The 9,489-nt window shown below is 38.0% G+C and overlaps 1 protein-coding gene and 1 long non-coding RNA gene across 2 annotated transcripts in view; one reads left to right on the top strand and one right to left on the bottom strand.

The window, feature by feature from the left end:
* LOC116083957 (zinc finger protein 58-like) overlaps positions 1 to 9,489 on the top strand; it is a 153,646-nt gene that overhangs the window by 83,324 nt on the left and 60,833 nt on the right. The gene's annotated exons all lie outside the window — the stretch shown is intronic.
* The window catches only part of LOC116083962, a 12,425-nt gene continuing 5,952 nt past the window's right edge, over positions 3,017 to 9,489 (bottom strand). The window contains exon 3 of the long non-coding RNA XR_004115948.1: positions 3,017 to 3,292. This is a non-coding gene — a long non-coding RNA (uncharacterized LOC116083962). The remainder of the gene's footprint in view (positions 3,293 to 9,489) is intronic.

The following is a 9,489-nucleotide window of genomic DNA, read 5'->3' as shown; positions in this document are numbered from 1 at the left end:
ACAATCTAACAGAACACATTGAAGTCATATTCAGTTTATTTAGTTCCAGAATGAAGAATCTTTATTTCCTTTCATTTCAGAACAATGGTTCTCATATTATTCCAACATTCCTTTTTATAGAAACTTGACAGCAAATTGAAATATGGACCCAAGCCACATGCACTCACTCAGTAGAAGGGATGCATTTGATTGGTGGCTATGTGATGTCAGTCTTGAAACCTAGGTACAGATCTTACTTTATTATTGATACAAATCCTAAAAAGTCATCTCAAACTTGAGTTTACTTATTTGGGTAAACAGTTATTATCATGGACCATTAAAACCTAAAAGTTTTTAATTAATAATTTTTAAGTGACTAAATGTCTCTTCTGTATCTAAAATTGTAGTCTTAGTCATGGTAAGTACAAGTGAAATTTACGTATGGAGACAAGACAGGATGGGGAGACCAATTTATGTCTCAATCTTTATTCTTCTATATGTGCTCTTGAAGTACATCTTAAAACACATACCTGAGCTGGGTGGTGGAGGTGCATGCCTTTAATCCCAGCACTTGGGAAGCAGAGGCAGATTTCTGAGTTCGAGGCCATCCTTGTCTACAGAGTTCCAGGACAGCCAGGGCTACACAGAGAAACCCTGTCTCGAAACACCAAACCAAACCAAACAAAACAAAACAAAACAAGACAAAAAAAACAACAACAAAAAACCATACCCTAATACAAATTTAAAATCAACTTAGTGTTTTTAATGTATCATACAATTTTAAATTAGCTGTAATTATATTTTTTAATAATCTTGATCTGAGAAACAGAGTACTGGAGCAAACATTAAATCTACAAGATCCGTAGATATCATAGATTTAGATTTAGACTTTTAGAACATTAGCCTCTCTTCCTTCCCTATTAAGAGCAGGAGACTGGCTTCCTTGAAGCTTTTGCCTCAAACTGCTGTCACGCAAAATGTGTGTGGCACTTAAGTCTCTTTATCATGTCTTTGTTGTCAAAGAAGCACATCTCTCAAGCATTTATGGTGGTTTAAGGCTCCTAAGCTATGTACTTGCCCAACAGTTAGTTACCTGTGCTTGGATTTACAATGACTTTCATGGGTTTTGTTTTGTTGAGTCTTCATAGTAATATAAGACTCAGGAAACACCACTCAGTGCTGGTCAGACTGAGAGTCACTGATTTGCTGGGGTTGGGAGGAGGCTCATGCCACAAAGATCTCTACAACAAAGTGAGGCATGATTGGCTTATAAAGCCATACCTGCTGTTCCATTCCATAGACACAGGCAAGGACAGATGGCTCAACAGTTTCAGTTCTGTTGAGTAAAACAATTTGAGGAATATGGAGCAGTTGGATTAAATTTAGACAAACTGAAGTCATTTAGGACTGTTCATTCCTGACTAGTATTATGCAAGGCTCAAATCACTGAATTATTTTCTGAGGAGTTGTATTGACCACTAGGTCCATTAACTAAACAGTAGAGTTTTATTTTTCAACAAAGTTATGCAACCAGGTAATCTTGCATAGCCAGACTATAGATCTTAGAAAAGTACGGTGAAATGTTCTGTGAACCCTGTAAGATTTTCAGCCTTAGATCCCCACCAAACTAGCTATATTAACAGGAAATCTTGAAGTGAGTGCCAATAGTTCAGCCTGCTGTAGTGACTGGATCTGTGGCAGAGTTTCTTTTGTATATTTTCTCACATGCTGCTGAAGACTGCTTACAGAATCAGACATTGACCTCTCAGCTCAGGGATTAGTTTTGTTAGGAGGAGGAGACATCAAATGTCATGGCCATTGGAACTTGCATGTAGTTCCCATACCATTTGGGTGGCTGGTGTTGGTACAAGGTTCACCTGTACATTGTATCCTCAATTATCAGATCAAGAGACATCGAGTGCAGATTAATTGCAATAAGTGTCTCCATTTGAGACATCTAGACTGTGGGTGCTGAATCTAACGAGAGAATCCATCCCTCTCTCTTATGAAACAGAAGTATTCATCTTCCATGCGCATAAGGAGTAGGAGTCCTGGTCTGCCTTACAGGCCAGAGGGAGACAGGAGCAGCAGATGCTGACAAGTCCTATTCCCCATGCATCCTTACCCTGTGATGAGGCTAGCAAGCCATTTACTCTGCTAGGTCTGTGTCCCACTGGAGGACAAGTGTGCTAATCTATCCTGGATGGGTGCTGCTATGCAAGTGTACAATAGATGTAACTCTTTTTACTCATGTACTCAATTTCAATAACTAGTTTTTAAAAGTATAGCTGATTTTTTAATATTATTCCATATTAAGGACAGTTTCAGTTTCCTTTAAATTTGTTTGAGTGACTTGCTTTAGGCTTAACTTGGAATACAGGTACAGAATCCTATGTAACAGGAGAAGTAGATTGATCTCTCCCACAATATTGTCACTTCAAATGAATTACTCTTGTTTTTATTTATTTTATTTTATTTTATTTTATTGAGTGTACGGTGGAAGAGAGAAAAATATGTCAAAAGAAGGGAGGGAGGAAGAGAGGAAGGAAGGAAGGCAGGGCTGTCTTCCCATGCTGGGATGATCTGTGCCTTGGGAAGGATGGCAGCCAGTTGGTCCAAATGGGCTAGTATGTAGTCGCAGTGCTTTATCAAACTGACTGGTTCTGGCCTTCCCTTTGGTTCTCAAAGGGCAGTCTGGGAAACCTTATAGAATGTTCAGGAATATGTCTTTGGTGAAAGTGTTCCACAGCCCCTATGTGTTTCCTGAGAGTCCTGTTTACTCCTTCAGGTTAGTCCTGCCTCGTGTAGACTTTGAAGGCCCAGATAGAACCAGATGCTGCTGAACACCTCTTCCAAATGAGTAACTCGTGACATGCCTGGTAGCAGCTCTCTGAATTACATTTGTAGTCAGCATGACCACAAACAGATATTTGATCATGTTCAGGATATTTAATCATTTATCAGGTAACTCACTAACTACTATGTCTTAATTTTCTTTGTTGCAACAGTTTACAATAAATTAGTATCTCTTATAAGATTGGGATTTTGTAAATACAAGTAATTTATTCCTGTTGAAAAATTGAATTGTAAAAATTATAATTTTTGATCTAATTGTTTTATCAAAAAATATGTACACCTGAGACCTAAATAGAGTTCTTGGAGAAACTTGTAACCTCAGTCTCCACATCCCTTTATGGTATACCTTACAAAATCTGAATTAATTTGGGAGCTCATCTTCATTAAGTAGCTTGTTGTATCACAAAGAATGCAATCAGAGGAGAGAATAGTAAGGTTGACCTTTATGTGAAGACACCTGTAAAAACAAGAGGGTGTGCAGTCAATTATCAACACAGTTCCTGCCATGACACAAGTTGAACAAGTCAGCAAAGACAAAATAGACATCGTTATGTCATTTTTTGTTAACATGAATAGACCTTCAGAACCTTAGGGACTTTTGATTGTTAAGTATATTATCTTTACCTGTCATCTACCATCAGGCCTATATGTCATAGTCAACCTCCTGTCACTTGACTTAAAGACTTCTGGCTTTGACAGCCAGTCCCACAACACCCAGAGGAAGCTCTACTCCCAAGTTCTCTGACACACCCAGGATCAGAGAACTTGGGCCAAGCTCCTCAGCCAGTCCCACAACATCCAGAGGAAGCCCCACTCCCAGGCACTCTGACACTCCCAGGATCAGAGGTGAGGAGGAACCAACATCTGTCCCAACACTGGGAGTAACTAGGACCATCGCGACCAGGCACACAGGAACTCCACCAGCCCAGTGACTCGAGTTCCTTCTGGTCTGTATGGGTTGGTGTCCTGAGCAGACCTTGGGCGAAAGCTCCGCAGCTAGTCCGATAACACACAGAGAAAGCCCCACTCCCACGTGATCTAACAAGCCCAGGATCACAGGATCCCAAAATCACAGGATCACAGAGACAGCTTGACTCTGTGGAGTCCTGACAGAATCAAGATCACAGGAAGGACAAGCTCCAATCAGATTTAGCAAGGGTAGGTAGCTAGAGATAACAGATGGCAAAGGGGCAAGCACAAGAAAATAAACTACACATGCCAAGGTCACTTGGCATCACCAGAACCCAATTCTCCCACCATAGCAAGTCCTGGACACATCATCACACTGGAAAACCAAGATTCAGATATAAAATCACTTCTCATGGTGATCATGCAGGACTTTAAGAAACATAAATAGCACCCTCAAAGAAATACAGGAGAACACAGGTAAACAGATAGAAGCCCTTCAAGAAGAAACACAAAAATTCCATAAAGAACTACAGGAAAACACTATCAAACAGGTGAAGGAAATGAGCAAAACCATCCAGAATCTAAAAATGGAAGTAGAAACAATAAAGAAATCAGAAAGAGAGACAACCTTGGAGATACAAAACCTATGAAAGAAATCAGGAGTCATAGATGCAAACATCACCAACAGAATACAAGAGATAGATGAGAGAATCTCAGGGGCAGAAGACACCATAGAACACATTGACACAATAGTCAAAGAAAATGCAAAAACCAAAAAGCTCCTAACCCAGAACATCCAGGAAATCCAGGATAGAATAAGACCAAACCTAAGGATAATAGGTTTAGGAGAGAGTGAAGACTCCCAATGTAATGGGCCAGTAAATATCTTCAACAAAATTATAGAAGAAAACTTCCCTAACCTAAAGAAAGAGATGCCCATGAACATACAAGAAGCCTACAGAACTCCAAATAGACTGAACCAGAAAAGAAATTCCTCCCGTCACATAATAATCAAAACACCAAATGCACTAGACAAAGAATTTTAAAAGCAATAAGGAAAAAAGGTCAAGTAACCTATAAATCCACGCCTATCAGAATTACACCAGACTTCTTACCAGAGACTATGAAAGCTAGAAGATCCTAGCAGATGTCATATAGACCCTAAGAGAACACAAATGCCATCCCAGACTACTAAACCCAGCAAAACTCTCAATCACCATAGATGGAGAAACCAAAGTATTCCATGGCAAAACAAAATTTACACAATATCTTTCCACAAATCCAGGCCTACAAAGGATAATAGATGAAAAACATCAACATAAGAAGCAAAACTACAACCTAGAAGAAGCAAGAAGGTAATCTTTCAACAAATCCACACAAACTTAATTCCATCTCTTACAACAAAAATGACAGGAAGTGACAATTACTTTTTTTTAATATATTAATGTGAAATTTAATATCCTAATCGATTGAAAGCCAATAATATGAGGAATTAGGAATTTGTTAATTGTCATCCAATGGTCTCTCTAATTTGGTAATTGGAGAAATAGGTCCAACATTGTACAATCAATATTCACTTTCAGCTTGTTTGTTTGTGACTGTGTCTGGCTGTGTCTTGAACCTAAGGGTCTTGAAATCTTGCTTCTCCTATCTCAGCCTCTCTATTAGTAGTATTGTTTATTTCATGCCTTTACACTATACTATAGTTTTGCAAACAGCTTATATATTTCAAAAGTATTTATATACCCAAAAGAAACATAGATGAGTAACTAGGGAGGTTGCTTGTAAGAGAACAACAAAGAGTGAGACTGAATGCTTTGCTTGACATTTGTAAATCTTGTATCAAGTTTGAAGAAGAGTACTTTATAAGTTACTCTTTCTCTGAGATGAATGCTTTACCAAATTATCACAGTTGATGAACCAAATTCTTACCCTCACCCTTCAAGCAGGACCATTGTTCATTGAAATAGTTGGTGAATGACTTTATGGATAGACCATCTTAATACATACACCATTTCTCAAATGAATGTAACCTGTTCTCTGTGGGCTGAGAGTAAAGTCACTCACTCAAGTCAAATAGCTTTGACCATAGCAGGAAGTCTGTATCCAAATTTGAGCCTACAATTCATTTCTTGGTGCAGCAGAACTATCAACTCTTAGCCTAGCTACGATGGAGGTGAAATCCTTTTGTGATGTGAGGGTCATTGAAGTACAGCCTTATTACGATGAAACCCAATGTCTAAAAATTGTTCTTATTTTGGGCTTGTACCACAGTAAGAGCCAAGATTTTAAACTCTACTAAATAGAAAACAAACAAAAAGACTTTATATATTAATGTTCATTTAAGAAAATACTAGTAGTGATGTATTATTTTGAAGTATACACTTAATATGTTTGGAGTCATTTAAAATATATATTGAGAAAAATGTATTTTCTCTGTTGCTGTAGATGAGCTTCTACATAAGTCTGTTAAGTTGATTGTTGTTTTATATCAAACAACGTTTATAATACTTACTTTTATTGTTATAATATTTTGTAAATTTTAAGGAACACAATAAATAGGTATTGTGGGTATTGAAGGGGGTGTCTCTGGGAGGAGTTGGGGTACAAAAGGGAAACAAGAATGTGACTTAATTCGATTTACTTAAAATATGTTTTTAAATGTTAATAAATTCAGATAAATTGAAATCATGTAACTTTTCTCATCATAATGCAATAAAAGTTTAAAAAAAGACTTCTGGCTTTGCTCCTTTTTTATTTATATAATTCACCTTAACTAAAATAAATTAACCCTTTTTCTTCTTAGAGATATACCCTCAAGTGTATGCTTTATTTTCTATTGTTTTACTGTTCCTCAGATAGAAATTTCACACATCAGAAAGTGCTTAGAGATGTCAGTTGCCCACGGTGAGAGAACACTGTTCGCAAACAAAAGCCAGAAAGGGGAAGTGCAGAGCAGAAGTCAATTTGCTGATGGAAGAATCTCAGTTGAGACCAGAGATCCAAACCTTTCCATATACACTGATTAAACAATTTCAAATGATACATGATAACATTAACAAGTAAATTGATCATTAATTTTACAAATGGGAAGGGCATTAAACAAGATATCTTTGATGAAGTCTCTTTTCCAGTACATATAACAGCTTTCTCATCACTGCATAAGTCAATACCTCTAGGGGCTGGAGAGATGGCTTAGCGGTAAAGAGCACTGACTGTTGTTCAGAAGGTTTTGAGTTCAAATCCCAGCAACTAGATGGTGGCCCACAACCACCCATAATAAGATTGGATGCCCTCTTTTGGGTGTCTGAACTCCCCTACATTGTACTTACAAATAATAAATAAATATTTTAAAAAAAAGGATATACTTCTACCTAGTTGTAATTTTTCTGGCCTGTAAATCCTAAGGGTCTCCAGTATACCTGGAGATTCCATGCAATTAATACTGCATCCCATGCAACTAACCGGAAGGAGTGACTCAGGCAAGGGTTCAGTGACCTTGCCTGTAGTCTCATTTTTTTTTTTTGAAAGAATATTAACAAGCCCAGGTGTGTTTATTTTTGTATGGACATCTAGAGGTTTGAAGATTGTAGTTGTTCAGCTAAGGAGATATTGAGCAACATGAGCTTGATAAAAGGCGGCTACGTCCAACCTACTTACAGAGGGTATGTGATGAATTAATATTACCTGTGCACATAGTGTTAATCCATTCTGACCTGAACATTTCCGGGTAAATTGTATAGTAAACATAATGCACTCTTTTTGTTTGTTTGTTTTTTTGGTTTTTCTAGACAGGGTTTCTCTGTGTAGCCTTGGCTGTCCTAGAACTTACTCTGTAGACCAGGCTGGCCTCGAATTTAGAAATCCACCTGCCTCTTCCTCCCAAGTACTGGGATTAAAGGCGTGTAACACCACAGCCAGTGATGATCTGGCTTTGTTATCTGTGTGCAGGAGCACCTGGTGTCTGTAACTGGGCCCATGAAAGGCACAAACAGTGTGTGGATCGTCTTTCTCTTTGTTCATGGACTTGACTAGGTCAAGCTGTTTGTGTGGTAACTGTTTTTCTCTGTGTTTCTTGGTATCTTGTTGTATGTTCTTGGACTATAGACCATTTGCATCTTAAAATGGTATGCAAGTAATGATCAAAGGCTTTTAAAATGAGAATTTGTTGATAAGTTAGGTGTACTATATTGTTCTTATTAACTGAGAGATGTAGCTAATATAGTTCTATTGTGCATACTTCAACATCATAAGTAAAGTTTTCTGTATCCACTTAAGAAACTTCTGGTTTCAGTAAGAGTTGTGTGTAGGCTTATAAGTAATTCTTTTATTTCCCTTAGTAGACAGGGCTTAGACCCAGTCCTTTTGTTACTGTTATTATAGACAGATCTGAGATGTTTACACCTGTGAGTTTAGTGCCAAATTAACAAATTCATTGCTCTGAGCTTATTGGTAGGGCGATTTCGAGATTCTACTTAAAAATATCTAGGAGTAGGTCACAGACAATAGTCCAAATCACTTTACATATATAGTTAGTTTTCAAAAACATCACAAATCCACAGAATGTGACACTTAATATTATGTATTCATTTGGCTAGAGACTTGTCTGTTCCTGACAGCTCCCCTTTCTCAGACTCAAAGAAGAAATTGAGCATCATTGGAGTTGCTCCAGTTGTGGCGGGAAAGGTACTAGGCAAAAGTTGCCTTTTCATGTATAGACAATACTGTCCAAAAAGGACACACAGGGCTAAGACAGCTTATTTCTGCTGAAATAGAGTAGGCAAGTCCTCCTGTTTCTCTTGTCTGTCAGACATTCACGGGTCAGAAGGCTGAAGACCAATGTTCTAATGTTTTGAAGTAATGATTGTCCAGGTATCCAGCAGTCTCTTTCAATTGACAAAATCTTTGGAAGCTGTGTTAGGCTTCCCATATATTCTCTATTATTCAGTCGTTCCTGAATTTCTGATGGAGTTGAAAGACTACAAAAGTTAAAAGGGAAGCAAGACAAGTCATTCAGGGAACTAGTGCAGGTAGCTGAGAAAGTGTTTTATAACAGAAAAACAGAGAAAGAGAAAGGATGTTGCAGAAGGGCTGTGAATGTGGAGAAGGCATAGTGATGGGAGAGAACATTTAGAACAAGGGAGACAGAAAGAATAAGAGGCTAGAGAGCTGAAGAGAGATAAGAGACAGGAAAGAAGCTAGGGAGCATCAAGAGCCTAGTACAATAGTGCCTGGCAACAGAAGAGAATTCCTTGCTAAAGACCAGTATGCATACTGTAAGGAGAAAGCGCATTTGGTAAGATAATGCACCAAAAGGCCAATGATTAAGACAAGAGGTCTGTGTGCTACCAATGATTAAGACCTGTTATTCTTTAAAGAGAGAGGCTTGTGTGCTACCCTAAAAGAAAAATATTTTTACATAGACCACTCAGGAAGAGTCAAGGACAATTTAGCTAAGATTATATAGGGTTTAGAACAAAGAAAAGGAGAAAGAGCTCAAGGCCAAAGAGGATTGTAACCTGCTTCAATTCCTCCCCTTGTTTCAAGCTTTGGTCTCTACACTTCTAGGACTGCTGATCATACTCCTATTATTGCTTACTTTTGGCCCCTGCATTTTAAATCGCTTGGTTGCCTTCATTAGATAGTGTTTCAGTACAGTACAGATTATAATGTTGAAGCCCTGATATCAGGAAGTGAACCAAGATGAGATACAGCAATAAAATGCATAATCTCAGGGATATTTCC

This window comes from Mastomys coucha, unplaced genomic scaffold (genome assembly GCF_008632895.1).
Source record: "Mastomys coucha isolate ucsf_1 unplaced genomic scaffold, UCSF_Mcou_1 pScaffold8, whole genome shotgun sequence".
NCBI lineage: Eukaryota > Metazoa > Chordata > Mammalia > Rodentia > Muridae > Mastomys > Mastomys coucha.
This window is presented reverse-complemented; position numbering and strand designations above follow the sequence as displayed.